Here is a 16,331-nt window from a genome sequence, read left to right as displayed (position 1 = left end):
TATCATATTATAGTTCATATTATCAATGCACATTGTCAAATTTTGTTATTAAATTTAAAAAGTATAGGTTTTGTATATCCTTTTTTACCTTCCCTGCCCCCAAAATGCATTTAAGATAAATGAGATAAAGAAATCAGCCTGATGTGACCTATAAAAACAGAAGTCATAAATGTTTGGTCTTCCTATCAAACTCTTGGCCTTTAGGCAAGCATGTTTCATGTCAAATTCACTGTCTATTGTGCTTTTAATGACTTGTTTTATTGTGGCAAAAGCACATAACATAAAATTCACCATGTTAACCATCCTTAAGCACACAGTTTAGTAGGGTTAAGTATATTCTCATTATTGTGCAAAAGATATACATAACTTTTTAATCTTGTAGAACTGAAAGTCTATACCCATAAAACAACAACCCCACCTTTCCTCTTTTTCTCAACCCCAAGTAACAACCATTCTACTTTCCATTTCTAAGAATTCAACTACTCTCATGTAAGTGGAATAATAGGTATCTCATGTAAGTGGAATAATACAATATTCATCCTTTTTGTGATCAGCTTATTTCATTTAGCATAATGTTCTCAAAGTTCATCCATATTGTAGCATCTGACAGGATGTCCTTCATTTTTAAGGGCTGAATAATATTTTATTGCATGTATATGCCACATTTTGTTTATCCATTCATTCATCAATGGACGTTTGAGCTGCTTCTACCCCTTGGCTATTATAAATAGTGCTGCTATGACCATAGGTATGCAGATCTATTTGAGGTCCTGACATCAATTCTTTTGCTTGCATACCCGGAAGTAGGAATGCTAAACCATACTACAGATGTATTTTGAAATTTCTGAGAAACCACTGTCTGTTTTCCATAGTGGTTGAATCTTTTTACAGTCCTACTGATAGTGCACAGGGTTCTAGTTTCTCCTCATCCTCATCAACACTTGCTATTTTCTGTTTTTCTGATATTAGCCATCCCCCTAGGTGTGAGGGGGATGATTTTTGATTAACAGGTTCCACAACTTCTTTTAGGGTCTATTTCAGTCTCCTGTAATCCTCACTATTGAAATTTCTTGGTTTCTGTTTTTCCACTCAGCCTTCATTTAGCACCGACTTTGTGATAGGGATAAGGGGATACAAAGACTTTTTATTTTTTTTACTTTTTTTTCCATTTATTTTTATTAGTTGGAGGCTAATTACTTTACATCATTACAGTAGTTTTTGTTATACATTGAAATGAATTAGCCATGGTACAAAGACTTTTTAAAAGACACCTTACATGCCATCAGAGAGCTGACAGTCTCATCAGGGACAGACCTGTAAATATATAATCATGTATTTACATGTGATAAACATGTTGCATGTACATCACATGAGCAATGTGTTAAGTGTCAAAATACACTCAGATACAGTGTTAATGGTAGTATTAAGAAGGGAGCACTTAACTGCTTGGGGAGAGAACCCCAAGGAAATAGTGGTTGAGCTGATTCTTGAAACATAAGACAGAGAAGGAGACAGGAAAGGCTTAGGGGTTTTGCATGTGCAGAGGTACAAAAGAATGGAAGAACATTCAAGTTTAGGAAACCACCAGTTGTTTCTTCTGGATATGGTCAGAGCATAGCATATGGAGAGAAGTGTGAAAAGGCGCGAAGAAATGTGACAAAGGAAATGGCAGAGTTGATGCTAAAATGTACGCAGGAGTTAGAAATGAAGAGTCTTGTGTGTCATGCTCTGGAAGAGGATGTCATTTTCATGGGTAGGGAAGTGACATGTTTGCAAAGTGTAATGGGGCTGGAGGAGGATTGGGGTGGGCAAGAATGAAGATAAGGAAGACACTTCAGAAATTTCAGTTGTCCTCTACAAGTTAAATTAAATAGAGATGTTGATGTTGGACCAGATTCAAAAGATGCTTAATGGTTGAATCCGTGGGCTCTGATGAGTCTTTTGAGGTGATGTATAACAGAAGATGAGGAATCCAGAATGGCTCCGATTTCTGATATTTCTCTTATTTCTGAAGGGCAATGGAATTACCTGAGAAGAGAAAATAGGAAGAAGGACAAGCAAGCTGTTGGTGTTTGTTGGGGTGAGACTCCAGGAAGATGACAAGGAGAGAGAGAGGTAAGAAGCACCTGTGAAATATAGAAAGAAAGATGCTTAAAGACATAATTGGAAAAATTAGGCTGGAGTCCCAGAATGAGGTCTGAGCCAGAATAGCATAGATTTTGGAAGTCACCATTGGTAAGTTAGTAAAGCCATGGGAGGGGATGAAATTATTTAAGCAGACCATGCTGATCAGGAGAAGGTTGATCAAAGCTCCAGGAACCCCAGAATTCACAGGGTGAGGACTTTAGAAGAGCCAGAAGAAAAGGGTTCTCTGGTTACCCAGAGAAGTGACATAATGACTGAAAACTGTCCGATGAATTTGCTAACGAGGTTATTGTTACCTTAGCAAGAGTATGTTCACTGGATTAAAGGCTTCAGAAATCAGATTGCAGTGACCTGAAGGAGGTGAGGACTGAAAACCCTAAATGCAGAATACTCTTTCAGGGTTTTTTGTGAAAAAGAAGAGGAGAGGGTAGGAGAAATAGCTGGAGACCAGAAGAAAGTTTTTATTTTTCACGTTTTTTGGTTGTTAGATTTCCTGAGGTGCATATTCAGTTCAGTTCAGTCGCTCAGTAATGTCTGACTCTTTGCAACCCCATGAACCACAGCACGCCAGGCCTCCCTGTCCATCACCAACTCCTGGAGTTTACCCAAACTCATGTCCATTGAGTTGGTGATTCCATCCAGCCATCTCATCCTCTGTCGCCCCCTTCTCCTCCTGCCCCCAATCCCTCCCAGTATCAGGGTCTTTTCAAATGAGTCAATTCTTCGCATGAGGTGGCCAAAGTATTGAAGTTTCAGCTTCAGCATCAGTCCTTCCAGTGAACACCCAGGACTGATCTCCTTTAGGATGGACTGGTTGGATCTCCTTGCAGTCCAAGGGACTCTCAAGAGTCTTCTCCAACACCATAATTCAAAAGCAACAATTCTTCAGCGCTCAGCTTTCTTCACAGTCGAACTCTCACATCCATACATGACCACTGGAAAAACCATAGCCTTGACTAGATGGACCTTTGTTGGCAAAGTAATGTCTCTGCTTTTTAATATGCTATCTAGGTTGGTCATAACTTTCCTTCCAAGGAGTAAGCATCTTTTAATTTCATGGCTGCAGTCACCATCTGCAGTGATTTTGGAGCCCAAAAATATAAAGTCTGACACTGTTTCCACTGTTTCCCCATCTATTTCCCATGAAGTGATGGGACTGGATGCCATGATCTTAGTTTTCTGAATGTGAAGCTTTAAGCCAACTTTTTCACTCTCCTCTTTCACTTTCATCAAGAAGCTTTTTAGTTCCTCTTCACTTTCTGCCATAACAGTGATATCATCTGCATATCTGAGGTTATTGATATTTCTCCTGGCAATCTTTATTCCAGCTTGTGCTTCCTCCAGCCCAGCATTTCTCATGATGTACTCTTCATATAAGTTAAATAAGCAAGGTGACAATACACAGCCTTGATATACTCCTTTTCTTATTTGGAAGCAGTCTGTTGTTCCATGTCCAGTTCTAACTGTTGCTTTCTGGCCTGCATATAGGTTTCTCAAGAGGCAGGTCAGGTGGTCTCGTATTCCCACCTCTTTCAGAATTTTCCAGTTTATTGTGATCCACACAGTCAAAGGCTTTGGCATAGTCAATAAAGCAGAAATAGATGTTTTTCTGGAAATCTCTTGTTTTTTCGATGATCTAGTGAATGTTGGCAATTTGATCTCTGGTTCCTCTGCCTTTTCTAAAACCAGCTTGAACATCTGGAAGTTCACGGTTCACGTATTGCTGAAGCCTGGCTTGGAGAATTTTGAGCATTACTTTACTAGCGTGTGAGATGAGTGCAATTGTGCGGTAGTTTGAGCATTCTTTGGCATTGCCTTTCTTAGGGATTGGAATGAAAACTTTTCCAGTCCTGTGGCCATTGCTGAGTTTTCCAAATTTACTGGCATATTGAGTGCAGCACTTTCACAGCATCATCTTTCAGGATTTGAAATAGCTCAACTGGAATTCCATCACCTCCACTAGCTTTTAGTGCATATTAGGAACCAGTAAAGAAGAAAAAGTTGGCAGTGGAAGAGAAGGGGGAAATGGATAAATTGAAAAATTGGATGGGTTCAAAATAATGAGTAAAGACAGCACAGTTGACCAAAGGAGAGTCCTTTCTTCTTCAAGAAGAGAAAAAAAAAAAAAAGATATTCTGGGGTATACATCTGTATATGTAAGTGGTATCATTCCTATTTATAACAAGTCTCTTAATTCTCAGCGAAGATAGAAAGTGGATCAACATTTTTCTCCGTTATTAAAACAACAGAAATACAAATCCTTCTATCTAAATTTCTACTCCTCTTAGAACTCCAATGAAATCTTTTGTAAAAGTCGCCTTTGGTTTGCATGATCCAAAAACAAAAGATTTCTCCTAGGCATTACTCTTTAGGATTTCCCAGCAAAAGAGGGATCCTGAGTTCATTAATGGTGAGGTTACTAAGCAACCATGGCAGTATCTAACAATGGCCCTTCAAAGCTTCTAAACCAGGTAAGTAACAGTGTGTACAGTATATTCATTAAAGGACAGGGGATGGTATTACTCCTAGATCCTGTATAGAAAACTAATGAAATTGATGAGTAGATATATCTTGAAATGAAATCTAAAGTTAACACTTCTCTCACCTGCCAGGTTAGAACTCTCTGGTAAGAACACAAAACTCTGGTTACCACAGTTTAATTGATTGAACAAGGAGGCCATGAGACTGGGCTGGGTTTACTTCCATTGTGGCCCATGTAAGCAAAGCACAATCTCAGCCTATAAATGCCTCCAGGTTACAAAATTGAAGCCTGAGGACAACCAATCACAAACAGCCAACTTGCTTAAACTATACCTGATCAACAATTTCCTTGCTTTGTTCCACCCTTTCCCCAAAAGTCTTTCCCTGAGCTCCTGTTTGGAGAAAGAAATGGCAACCCACTCCAGTATTCTTACCTGGAAAATCCCATGGACAGAGGAGGGTGGCAGGCTACTGTCCATGGGGTCACAAAGAGTTGGACACGACTGAGCTACTTCACTTGAGCTCCTGTTAGTGGAGCACTCATCATCATTTCTGGTTTGGCACTATTTCAAATATATTTTTGCTCAGATATGCCTCAGTTAATCTGTTAACACCACTCAATGAAAACTATGGACTGAATGAATGAGGGAAAAATTTGGTGAATAATATCTGGATTTGATTTTGCAATTTGCACCTATTCATGCAAATGGTCTTCTCTTCCCTCTAAGGGCATCTCACTGCAAAATATACTCTGGTCTGCCTCCTCGGTGAGATGTTCCCTCCCAAGGTAATGGTCTCTACAGCACTGCTGTGTCTCTAATGCTTAGCATAGGAATCACTCAATATATATGTCAGGCTTCTGGCAATGATCCCTGCTATCTATTCCCTCTAGAAAGTGCTTCAAACATTCTAATCTATAGTTGCCTTCCTTCAAGATCTGGAGAAAGAGATTTGGGAATATTAACTACTGTGAGGCTGCCAGGGCTAACACTATGACAGGCGGCCCAGACCTAAGTTTCGGTTTCCCCTGAAATGGTAAGATTCCCTACCCCCATCAGGCCGCCTGGAGCCAGCCAATCAACATGCGCCCAGTAAGAAACAAAGGGAAAGCTGAAAAGCCCGTGAACGCCCAAGTTTGAAAAAAGCCTGCGAAAGTTTGACCAATAAAATTGCTTTGCAAACATGTAACCAATCCACTTAAGCCAGCTACCAACCGCTTATGCATACCCTATAAATTTGGGTAACAGCTGGAGCTCGGGGCTCTCTGACCCCACACCACTGCATTGGATGCGGCAGGAGCCCTAGCTCGAGTCAGCAATAAACTTCCCTTTTGCGAGTTGCATTGTCTTGGAAGTCTCCTCTCTTCCCACTCAGGGATTCGGACATCGGGCAAAACAACTACCATCTACCTAGTAGAAAATAACTGGCTTTTCAAAGGGGTGTGTGTGTGTGTGTGTGTGTGTGTGTGTGTGTGTGTTGCACACAATTCTGGTACATTTTGAACAGGCATCAGATTGTGTTACTACATTTGCTCTTCATATGAATAAAGACTGTGGGTCTGAGATACAATCTGTGAGAGTCAAATTTCCACCCATAAGACAGAGATACCTTGAAAAATGCATTTCACTGAAATTGTATTCTAAATGAATATTCAGAACTAGACATGCATGCTGTGAGCCATTATGGGAGATCCCACCCGTGACAAGGTCATGAGGAGAAGACCTGAAACGCAGGGCTGTTCAGGCTACAAGGGACCCTCCAGGTTGACCCCGGCCTCTACCCCACCCTGTAGCCTTCCCCTCTTGCTGTTGTCCTTGTTCGTCCTGTGGTGGATCTTTGCATTGCCTGCCGAGAGCTCTCCTGCTCCTCTTTCACCAAATAAAGACCAACATAGAACCCTAATTAATAAATCTCCTGGACGCTGGTTCCCTATGAAGGGGCCAGGAATGAAGGAAATGTTTCAAGTATAAACCCTTCTGCTGGCACTCTGGCTTGTTTGGCAAATGCATACTAATTCACATGACTGCTCACAACACCTTAATCATAAACAGCATAAAGAACCTGACCACAAAAGGCCCTAATGGTCACAGAGCCCTTCAGGGGGTAAGGAGGCCCTATTACAGAACACAAAAATATTATTCTAAAAGTGGTTATAGTTAAAGATACATAAGAGTTGTTAATTTTAACCAGGAGTGCTAGACAGAGGCTGCCTCACCAGAGCCGCAGCCGCAGAGTCTTTGTGTGGTAAACTTTTTAGATAAATTTAGCTGAGAACTTTTGCAAAAAGACTGACCTTTGTGTTAACAGGATTGTATTCCTACTATGTTGCAACCTGCTGTACCATGAGACTGCAACTTTTCCGTTTTCTGCTAAGCTCAAGGCAAAATAGAACAATAAAGAATAGGCTACAAAAAACAGCTTTGCCTTCACCTAGGTCATAAAATGTTAATAGGCCCCAAGGCCAGAAGATAATGTACAAAGATCCACTATGAAAGAAGACTCTCATAAACAAAGAAGTATGCAGAAAACACCCTGGTTTCATGAAGGACAAACTGACGTAATAGTAAACTAAACTTTGTATGCTTATCTTTCACCTCCCCTTAGAAATGTACTACTTAGGGTATAAAGGCTACGGTAAAAAATAAAACGCTGCCAGACCCTGCCACACACTCCAGTCTGGTCTCTCTCTCTCTCTCTCTCTCTTTCTCTCGCTGACGCCGTTCATCCTGAGGGTACCCCTGGATCCTGCTGAGGCTCGTCCTCGGCACATGCAAATTAAGAAATTGATTTTAATACAGTAAAATCGATTTCACCCTAGTTCCAAGAAACTTGGATAATAGAACTTCATACTTGGCAAACTTGGCCATAAAAGTGCACTAAGGTATTTCAGTCTTCTCATCAACCATACCTTTTGATCAAAAGTGAATGCCTTACCAGAAAAACAAACAACCCAATCAAAAATGGATAGAAGACCTAAACAGACATTCCCCAAAGAAGACATACAGATGGCTAATAAACACATGGAAAGATGCTCAACATTACTCATTATTAGAAAAATGCAAATTGAAACTATAATGAGGTATCACCTCACATCAATCAGAATGTCCATCATCAAAAAAAATCCACAAACAACAAATGCTGGAGAGGGTATGGAGAAAAGGGAACACTCCTGCATTGTTAGTGGGAATGTAAATTGATACAGCCACTATAGAGACTAGTAGAGAGATTCCTTTAAAAACTAAGAATAAAACTACCATATGACCCAACAAACCCATTATGGGGCATATACTTTGAGGAAGCCGTAATTGAAGAATACTCATGCACCCCAATGTTCATGGCAGCACTGTTTACAATAGCTAGGACATGGAAGTAACCTAGAGGTCCATCTACAGGTGAATGGATAAGGATGTGGTACATATATACAATGGAATATTACTCAGTCATGAAAAGGAACACATTTGAGTCAGTTCTAATGAGGTGGATGAACCTAGAGCCTGTTATACACAGCAAATTAGGTCAGAAAGAGGGAAACAAATATCATATATTAACGCATATATATGGACTCTAAAAAGATGGTACTGATGGACCTAAGTGTAGGACAGCAGTGGAGACACAGACATAGAGAACAGACTTGCAGACACAGTGAGGGAAGGAAAGGGTTGAATGAACTGAGAAAGCAGCATTGAAACATATATATTACATATGTAAAACAAATAGTGGGAATTTGCCATATGACACAGGGAGCTCAAACCTGGGGCTCTGTGACGACCTAGAGGGGTGAGGTAGAGTGGGACGTGGGAGGGAGGTTCAAGAGGAAGGGGACATATGTACATGTATGGATGATTCATGTTGACGTATGACAGAAACTAATATAATATTATAAAGCAATTATCCTCCAATTAAAAATAAATTTTAAAAAGTAAATGCCTTTGTTATCTACAAATTTGTTTGTTTACCTCTGTCAGAGACTAAGCTATTCATAAAATTTCATGTGTTCACATGGCTCCATATTGGCTAATTTAAAAAAAAAAAAAAGGCATGGATTTGAGGACTTTTCTGCCCTGTTTATGCACAAAAATTACCCTAAACTGAAAGATGTTTTGTGTTCCTTTACTCCCCTCTGCTGGTAAGTTCTAATATAGTGCTTAACTATTGAAGAGTTGATAGAAAATGTTTGCTGTGTTCTTAAAACCATAAGAGAAAATAATGTTGAAAATCATGGGGAAAAAAATTGCAATTCTTTCAGTTTGATTTATTAAACATTATTTTCTAAAATAAATCATTGGCCTCAGTTCAGTCACTCAGTTGTGTTCAACTCTTTGTGACCACATGGACTGCAGCACGCCAGGCTTCCCTGTCCATCACCAACTTCCGGAGGTTGCTCAAATTTATGTCCATTGAGTTGTTGATGCTAGCCAACCATCTCATCCTCTGTTATCCCCTGCTCCTCCTGTCTTCAATCTTTCCCAGCACCAAGGTCTTTTTCAATGAGTCAGTTCTCCTCATCAGGTGGCCAAGTATTGGAGTTTCAGCTTCAGCATGAGTCCTTCCAATGAATATTCAGGGCTGATTTCCTTTAGGATTGACTGGTTTGATCTCCTTGCATTCCAAGGGACTCTCAAGAGTTTATTCCAACACCACAATTCAAAAACATCAGTTCTTCAGCACTCACTGGCCTATATAATTTGTTTCTAGAGTCCACTTATGGTTTTCCCTCATACTTACATTTAATACATGGTCAAGAGAATGGAGGAATTCCCAGGTGGCTCAGTGGTAAAGAATCTGCCAACTAGTGCAGAAATCACAGGAGAAATGAGCTCAATCCCGGGGTTAGGAAGATCCCCTGGAGTAGGAAACAGCAACCACTCCAGTATTCTTGCCTGGAAAATCCCATGGTCAGAGGAACCAGGATCCAGGATCCGTGGGATCGCAGCTGGGCATGACTGAGCAACTGTGCATGCATGAACCCAATAGAATAGAGCCACATGGAATAATAGAAAAAGGGCATTTAGCCATAAGACTGAGTGCATTTACAAACTGAAATAGTACCATACCTTGTTTGTATAAGCCACTTAGTTTACAAAACTTCCTCATGTCGGTCTCGTTTATTTCTTACAACAGTAGCATTTGATAGATATGCACATTCTAAAATATAGAACTTATTCTTCCTAAAAAGCTAAAAGGATCACTGGGTTGGCTACAGGTAAAATTCTGAAATAAACTCAAGTATTGGCACCTCCAACTGTTCCTTTTTTTTGTTTTTTTTGCAATTTTCTCTAGAAAGTCCTCTTTCTCTTCCTCGGGTGATGCATGATCTAATATTATCAAGGTCTTCCTTGATATTTATATTATCCTTTATAATATCCTTGATATTTGATATTATTTAGGAAATAAAGTATGTCTCTCAGCATAATTTGAGTTTTAAAAGAAAGTCAGAATGAAAGCTGAAGTGATCAGCCACTAACAGGAAATTACAGAGGATAGGAAGGTTTTAGTTGCTACTCAAATCAAGATATGTGATGGCTTTTGAATCAAAACCAAAATATATAAGCAGCTCATGCCGCTCAATACCAGAAAAACAACCAAATCAAAAAGTGGGCAGAAGATCTAAACAGACATTTCCCCAAAGAAGACATACAAATGGCTAATAAATACATGAGAAGATGCTCAACTTTGCTCATTACTAGAGAAATGAAAGTCAGAACTACCATAAGATAGCAGAATGACCATCATCAAAAAGACTACAAACAATAAATGCAGGAGAGGGTATGGAGAAAAGGGAATGATCTTGCACTGTTAAAGGGAATGTAAATGATACAGCCACTGTGGAAGACAGTATGAAGATTCCTTTAAAAGCTAGGAATAAAACCACGATATGACCCAGAAATCCCACTCCTAGGCATATACCCTGAGGAAACCAAAATTGAAAGAGACACATTGTTCTTTGCAGCACTATTTACAATAGCTAGAACATGGAAGCAACCTAGATGTCCACCGACAGATGAATGGATAAAAAAGTTGTGGTACACAATGGAATATTATTCAGCCATAAAAAGGAACACATTTGAGTCAGTTCTGATGAGGTGGATGAATCTAGAACCTATTATACAGAGTGAAGTGAGTCAGAAAGATAAATATCATATTCTAATGCATATATACAGAATCTAGAAAAATGGTACTGAGAAATTTATTTATAGGACAGCAATGGAGAAACAGACATAGAGAATGGACTTATGGACATGAGGAGAGGGGAGGAGAGGGTGAGATCTATGGAAAGAGTGACATGGAAACTTACATTACCACATGTAAAATAGATAGCCAATGGGAATTTGCTGTATGGCCCAGGAAACTCAAACAGGGATTCTGTGTCAGCCTGGAGGGGTGGGATGGGGAGGGAGCTTCAGGAAGGAGCGGATATGTTTATACTTATGGCTGATTCATGTCGAGGTTTGACAGAAAACAACAAAATTCTGTAAATCAATTATCCTTCAATAAAAAATAAATACATTTAAAAAACAAAACAAAATCTGTGAACAATAAAGACTGGAGAGGATGTGAAGAAATGGGAACTCTCCTGCACTGTTGGTGGGAATGTAAATTGAAACAGACACTATGAAAAACAGTATGGAGATTCCTTGAGACACCAGGAATAAAGCTACCATGTGTAAGTTGCTCAGTCATGCCTGACTCTTTGCAATCCCATGGACTGTAACCTGCCAGGCTCCTCTGTTCATGGAATTTCCCAGGCAAGAATCCTGGAGTGGGTTGCCATTTCCTTCTCCAGGGGATCTTCCTGACCCAGGGATTGAACTCCAGTCTCCTGCATTACAGGCGGACACTTTATCATCTGAGCCACCAGGGAAGCCATATGATCCAGCAATTCCACTTCTGGGCGTATATCCTGAGAATACCACAATTCAAAAAGACACATGCAGCCCAATGTTCATTACAACACTATTTACAATAGCCAGGACATGGAGGCAACCTAACTGTCCTTCAACAGAAGAATGGATAAAGAAGTTGTGGTACAATGGAATATATACAATGGAATATTGTTGTTCAGTCACTAGGTTGTGTCCGACTCTGCAACCTCATGATCTGCAGCATGTCAGGTTTCCCTGTCCTTTACTATCTCCCTGAGTTTGCTCAAATTCACGCCCATTGATTCAGTGATGCTATCTAACCATGTCATTCTCTGCCACCCTCTTTTCCTTTTGCCTTCAATCTTTCCCAGCATCAGGTCTTTTTCAGTGAATCATCTCTGCATCAGGTGGCCAAAGTATTGGAGTTTCAGCTTCAGCATTGGTCCTTCCAATGAATATTCAGGGTTAGGTATAGTGAGGTGGATGAATCGAGAGCCCATTGTACACAGTGAAGTAAGTCAGAAAGAGAAGAACAAATATTGTATACAACACAAGTGTCCTTAGCTGCTCAGTCATGTCTGACTCTTTGTGACCCCATGGAATGTAGCCTGCCAGGCTCCTCTGTCCTTGAGGATTCTCGAGGCAAGACCACTTGAGTGGTCTTGCCTCCAGGGGATCTTTCTAATCCAGGGACTGAACCCAGGTTTCCCACACTTCAGATGAATTCTTTACCATCGGAGCCACCAGGGAATGGAATTTAGTAAAATAGTACAGATGAACCTGTGTGCATGGAAGGAACGGAGATACAGATGTAGAGAACAGAGCTACGGACTCAGCAGGGGAAGGAGAGGGTGGGACGAATTGAAAAAGTAGCATCTACATGCGTATATATACTATCATGTGTAAAATAGAGAGCAAGTGGGAAGCTGCTGCATAAGACAGGGAGCCCAGCCATGTGCTCTGTGGGGACCTAGAGGGATGGATGGGAGAGGGCAGGGAGGATCCAGAGGGAGGGAACGTATAGACAATTATGGATGATTTGCATTGTTGTATGGCAGAAACCAATACAACATTGTAAAGCAATTATTCTCCAGTTGGAAACAAAATTTTTTTAAAAGTACCAAAAAAAAGAGGCTGTTCTCAAGTTCACTGTCATTCCCTGCAGAAAATGTGCTGCAGTCCAGTTGTGTATTCAGACTTAGCGTGTATTCTGGAGCCAGGCAGATACAGACTGCGACCTTAGCTCTGCCATCTAACAGTTTAGGACCTTGTACAGTTTTCTTAACCTTTCTAAGCCTCATTTCTCTCATTTGTAAAACAGGAATAGTACCTATTTCTGAGGGCTGTTATGAGGATTAATGCCTGACATGTTGTATACAATAAATACTAGTTCCTTCTGCCTCTTTCCTTGGTGAAACTTCTCAGATGGCAGAGTAAGTTTTGCCAAAGGTTAGACAGGAACACCAGTGATCATTTCAGTTATAAGGTTGTGAAGGTCAGTAAGCTCCTTCCGAGGAATTTTTCTTAAGAAATATTTCCTAGAAATATTTACCAACCAGGCCCCACAGCTGCTTCACCCAGAATTTCTGTAGGTATCAAGGATCCTCTTCTGAATGTGAGAGATCCACGGAGCTTCATCTTTGCTTCTGTACACTCTTTCAGGGCTGCAAGGCTGCTATCTACATTAAACAACTGCTTTTACTTGTTACAATATTGCTTCCATTTTAAGTTTTTGGTTTTTTGGCCATGAGGCACATGGGATTTTAGCTCCCCAACCAGGGGTCGAACCCACACTCCCTGAATACCACTTCTGCTTGGAGCAGTGCAGAGGGACAGATCCATGGAGGGCTGACCCTGCTGCATGGATAGTGGATGAACAGGTCATGAATTTAGGCTGGTCAGCATCATAGACCCAGGAGGTCAGGTGCCCAGTATCCTTGAGAAACCACTAGCACTCCTTTAACCATCATCCTCGTCTCAAATGTGTGAAGATGTCTCACCCCCCGGTCCTGTGATCTATCACCCACTCTTGTCTCACCTTTCACCTTCAGGGAAAGTTCCAAAGCAATAAGAGCTCCCCATCACATTAAGCTCCATAGGGACAGAATCCTGTGGACACCGAAGGTGGTTCAATGAATTTAAGACTGCTGGCAGGGCTTAAGAGAGTACACTCATTTTAATTCTGGCCATAAAAATGTACTGAGGTTGTTCATTCTTCTCATCTTCAATAAATTTTGATCAAAAGTCAAGGCATTTGGATTTTAATGCCTCATATATTCTGTGGATTATAGTAATGTACTTTACTGCCATGACCTTTTCAATTTTCTGGAGTTTGCTTGACTCAGTCTGGAGTTCTCTTCTGTTTACAGTATTATTGACCTTTCTGCACGAGGCACACAGAAGACAGATAAACACACTAGACTCTTTGAGGGACATTTGCCATGTCAGACCAGCTCAGTCAGTCTGACAGTGAAGTGGGGATACTGTCCTTTCCCCCTGTGTTCAGCATTCAGCCTTTGCTCTAAGGAGTAGGGAGAAACGATCACATTCAAAAGATCCTGGAAAAGAATTCTACACACAGTACGGCACACAGGATAAAATTTCTCCTATGGTTTGGCATTTCCTCCAGCTGTCAGGATTCCCCAACGGTTGAGACTTCTGAGTTTGTACCAGCTACAAATACCTGTAATACTTATTAACAGTTAACATTTATTGAGGTCTTCAGTGCACTGGGCAAGATACTAATAATTTCATGAGTCACGTACGTCTTATAAGAGGTGGATACTCTAATAATTTCCACTATAGGTGAGGAATCTGGGGGTCAGACAAGTTAGGTAACTTTTCCATAATTACATGGTAGAGCTGGAATTCAACCTCTGGTCTCCTGACTTCACTGTCTCTGAAGGGTATTCTCAATGGGCTTACATGAACAGAGTGAACACTCCTCAAACACCAACCACCAAGCACTTGGAAATAATGAGAGAAAAAATAATTTACCAGTCAAAGACAGGAAGAGCAGCCCACTCCCTCCTCTTATTGGAAAGTCCCAGTGCACAATGGTGTATTAAAAGCCCTAGAGTCCCTATGGTAAAGAAACTGGTACATTTGTTTGACATGAGACCTTTTTAACACTCTAAATAACTAGAGATCTGGAGTCTGTGCCCACAGACATGTTGGCCTATAGGACCCCTGCCTTCCTCTCCTCCCAAATCCAGAGTCTTTCAGTTTTCATCCTCCAGGAGTTCTGTAGCTTTTGTTTGTTTCTGATTATCCTGTTCTGTAAGAGTGGGAGGGAAAGCTTTTCTTGCTAATAGGAATCCCTTATTTAATCATTCAAAAAGCACTCATTGCGATCTTTAGTCAAAGCTCAGGGCTACATTTTAAGGGATGTGAACACAAACCTGGCCCCTGCCCTCTCAAGGGAATTTAGACCTGGAGGAGGAAAGTGCTGTGTGCAACGAGCCGCTCCCACCAAGGACCCTAGTGTTGCCTCTCTGAACCCTCAGGGAAGGTTTTGCGGGAGAAATCACCTGAGGGTAGATGAGTGTCATCTTCCTTCAGATCAATTACAGCTCCATTTAATTTTCAAAATGGCAATGACTATACTTTTTAATGATTGTCAGCCAACATCTGTATTAATTTCCTGGGGCTATCTCAAAGAAGTAGCACAAACTGGGTACCTTCAAACAACAGAAATTTATTTCCCACAATTCTGGAAACTAGAAGTCAAGGTTGGTGGCGCAGCGCTCCCTCTGAAAACTAGGGGAGAACCCTTCCTTACCTCTTCCTAGCTTCTGGTGGGGACCACCAAACTTTGGTGTTTCTGGGCATGCAGATTCAGCACTTCGATTGCTTTCTCCATCGTCACACAGCATTCTTACCTCACATAACTGTACCTCTCCTCCTCTTATTATAAGTATAATAGTTGTATTGGATTAAGGGGCCACCCTACTTTGGTATGACCTTATTTTAACAAGTAATGTCACATTTCGAGATGCTGGGGGTTAAGACATCAACATATCTTTTAGAGGGACACAATTCAACCCTCAACAATATACCCATTATAAATATTCAGGTGTACCCATTATATCCATTATAAATATTTAAATATTATCAATTCTGTAAAAAGTGGTAATAGCAGAAAAGCACAAAGATGAATGTAAAAGTCACTTGGCTATATTACCACTTGGATGGTAACTGTTAACATCATTCCATTTTTCTTTGCATATACACATATAAAGCACAACAATCATACAAGTCATATAACTTTGCGACTTGCTTTTTCTCAAATTATATCTTGAACACCCTCCAAATCAATAAATTCATATCACTCATGTGTGTATGTGTGTGTTAGTCGCTCAGTCGTGTCCGACTCTTTGCGACCCCATGGACTGTAGCCCACCAGGTTCCTTTTACCGTGGGATTCTCCAGGCAAGAATACTGGAGTGAGTTGCCATTTCCTTCTCCATGTAATGGCGCTCAATAACTTATTAAGCCTATATTGTGGTTGAAGGCACTATTAAACTGTCTACTTTGTAGTTTTGTGAAAGACAGGAAAAAATCTTAAGCTTTTCTGTATTTATAGTTTTATTTAATCATTTTGGCTTATCTATCACTGTCTTTTTCCATTCCATTTTTCCTACCTTCCCTCACACCACTGTAAAAAAACCAGCTTGAATTTCTTGCTCTAGAACAGAACAGAAATTTGCAAGTGTCTCTTCCACTCACGAGTCTCAGAAGGCTATTATTCTATGTTTGACACCTTTTGTCTGTCATTTCAGAGGTGTCACAAGTCCTCGACTATTTTTTTGGATATCAGAACACCACAAAAGGCAACCTCAA

The sequence above is a fragment of the Odocoileus virginianus genome, chromosome 6, assembly GCF_023699985.2.
Source record: "Odocoileus virginianus isolate 20LAN1187 ecotype Illinois chromosome 6, Ovbor_1.2, whole genome shotgun sequence".
Classification (NCBI taxonomy): Eukaryota; Metazoa; Chordata; class Mammalia; order Artiodactyla; family Cervidae; genus Odocoileus; species Odocoileus virginianus.
Note: the sequence above shows the minus strand (reverse complement) of the source record.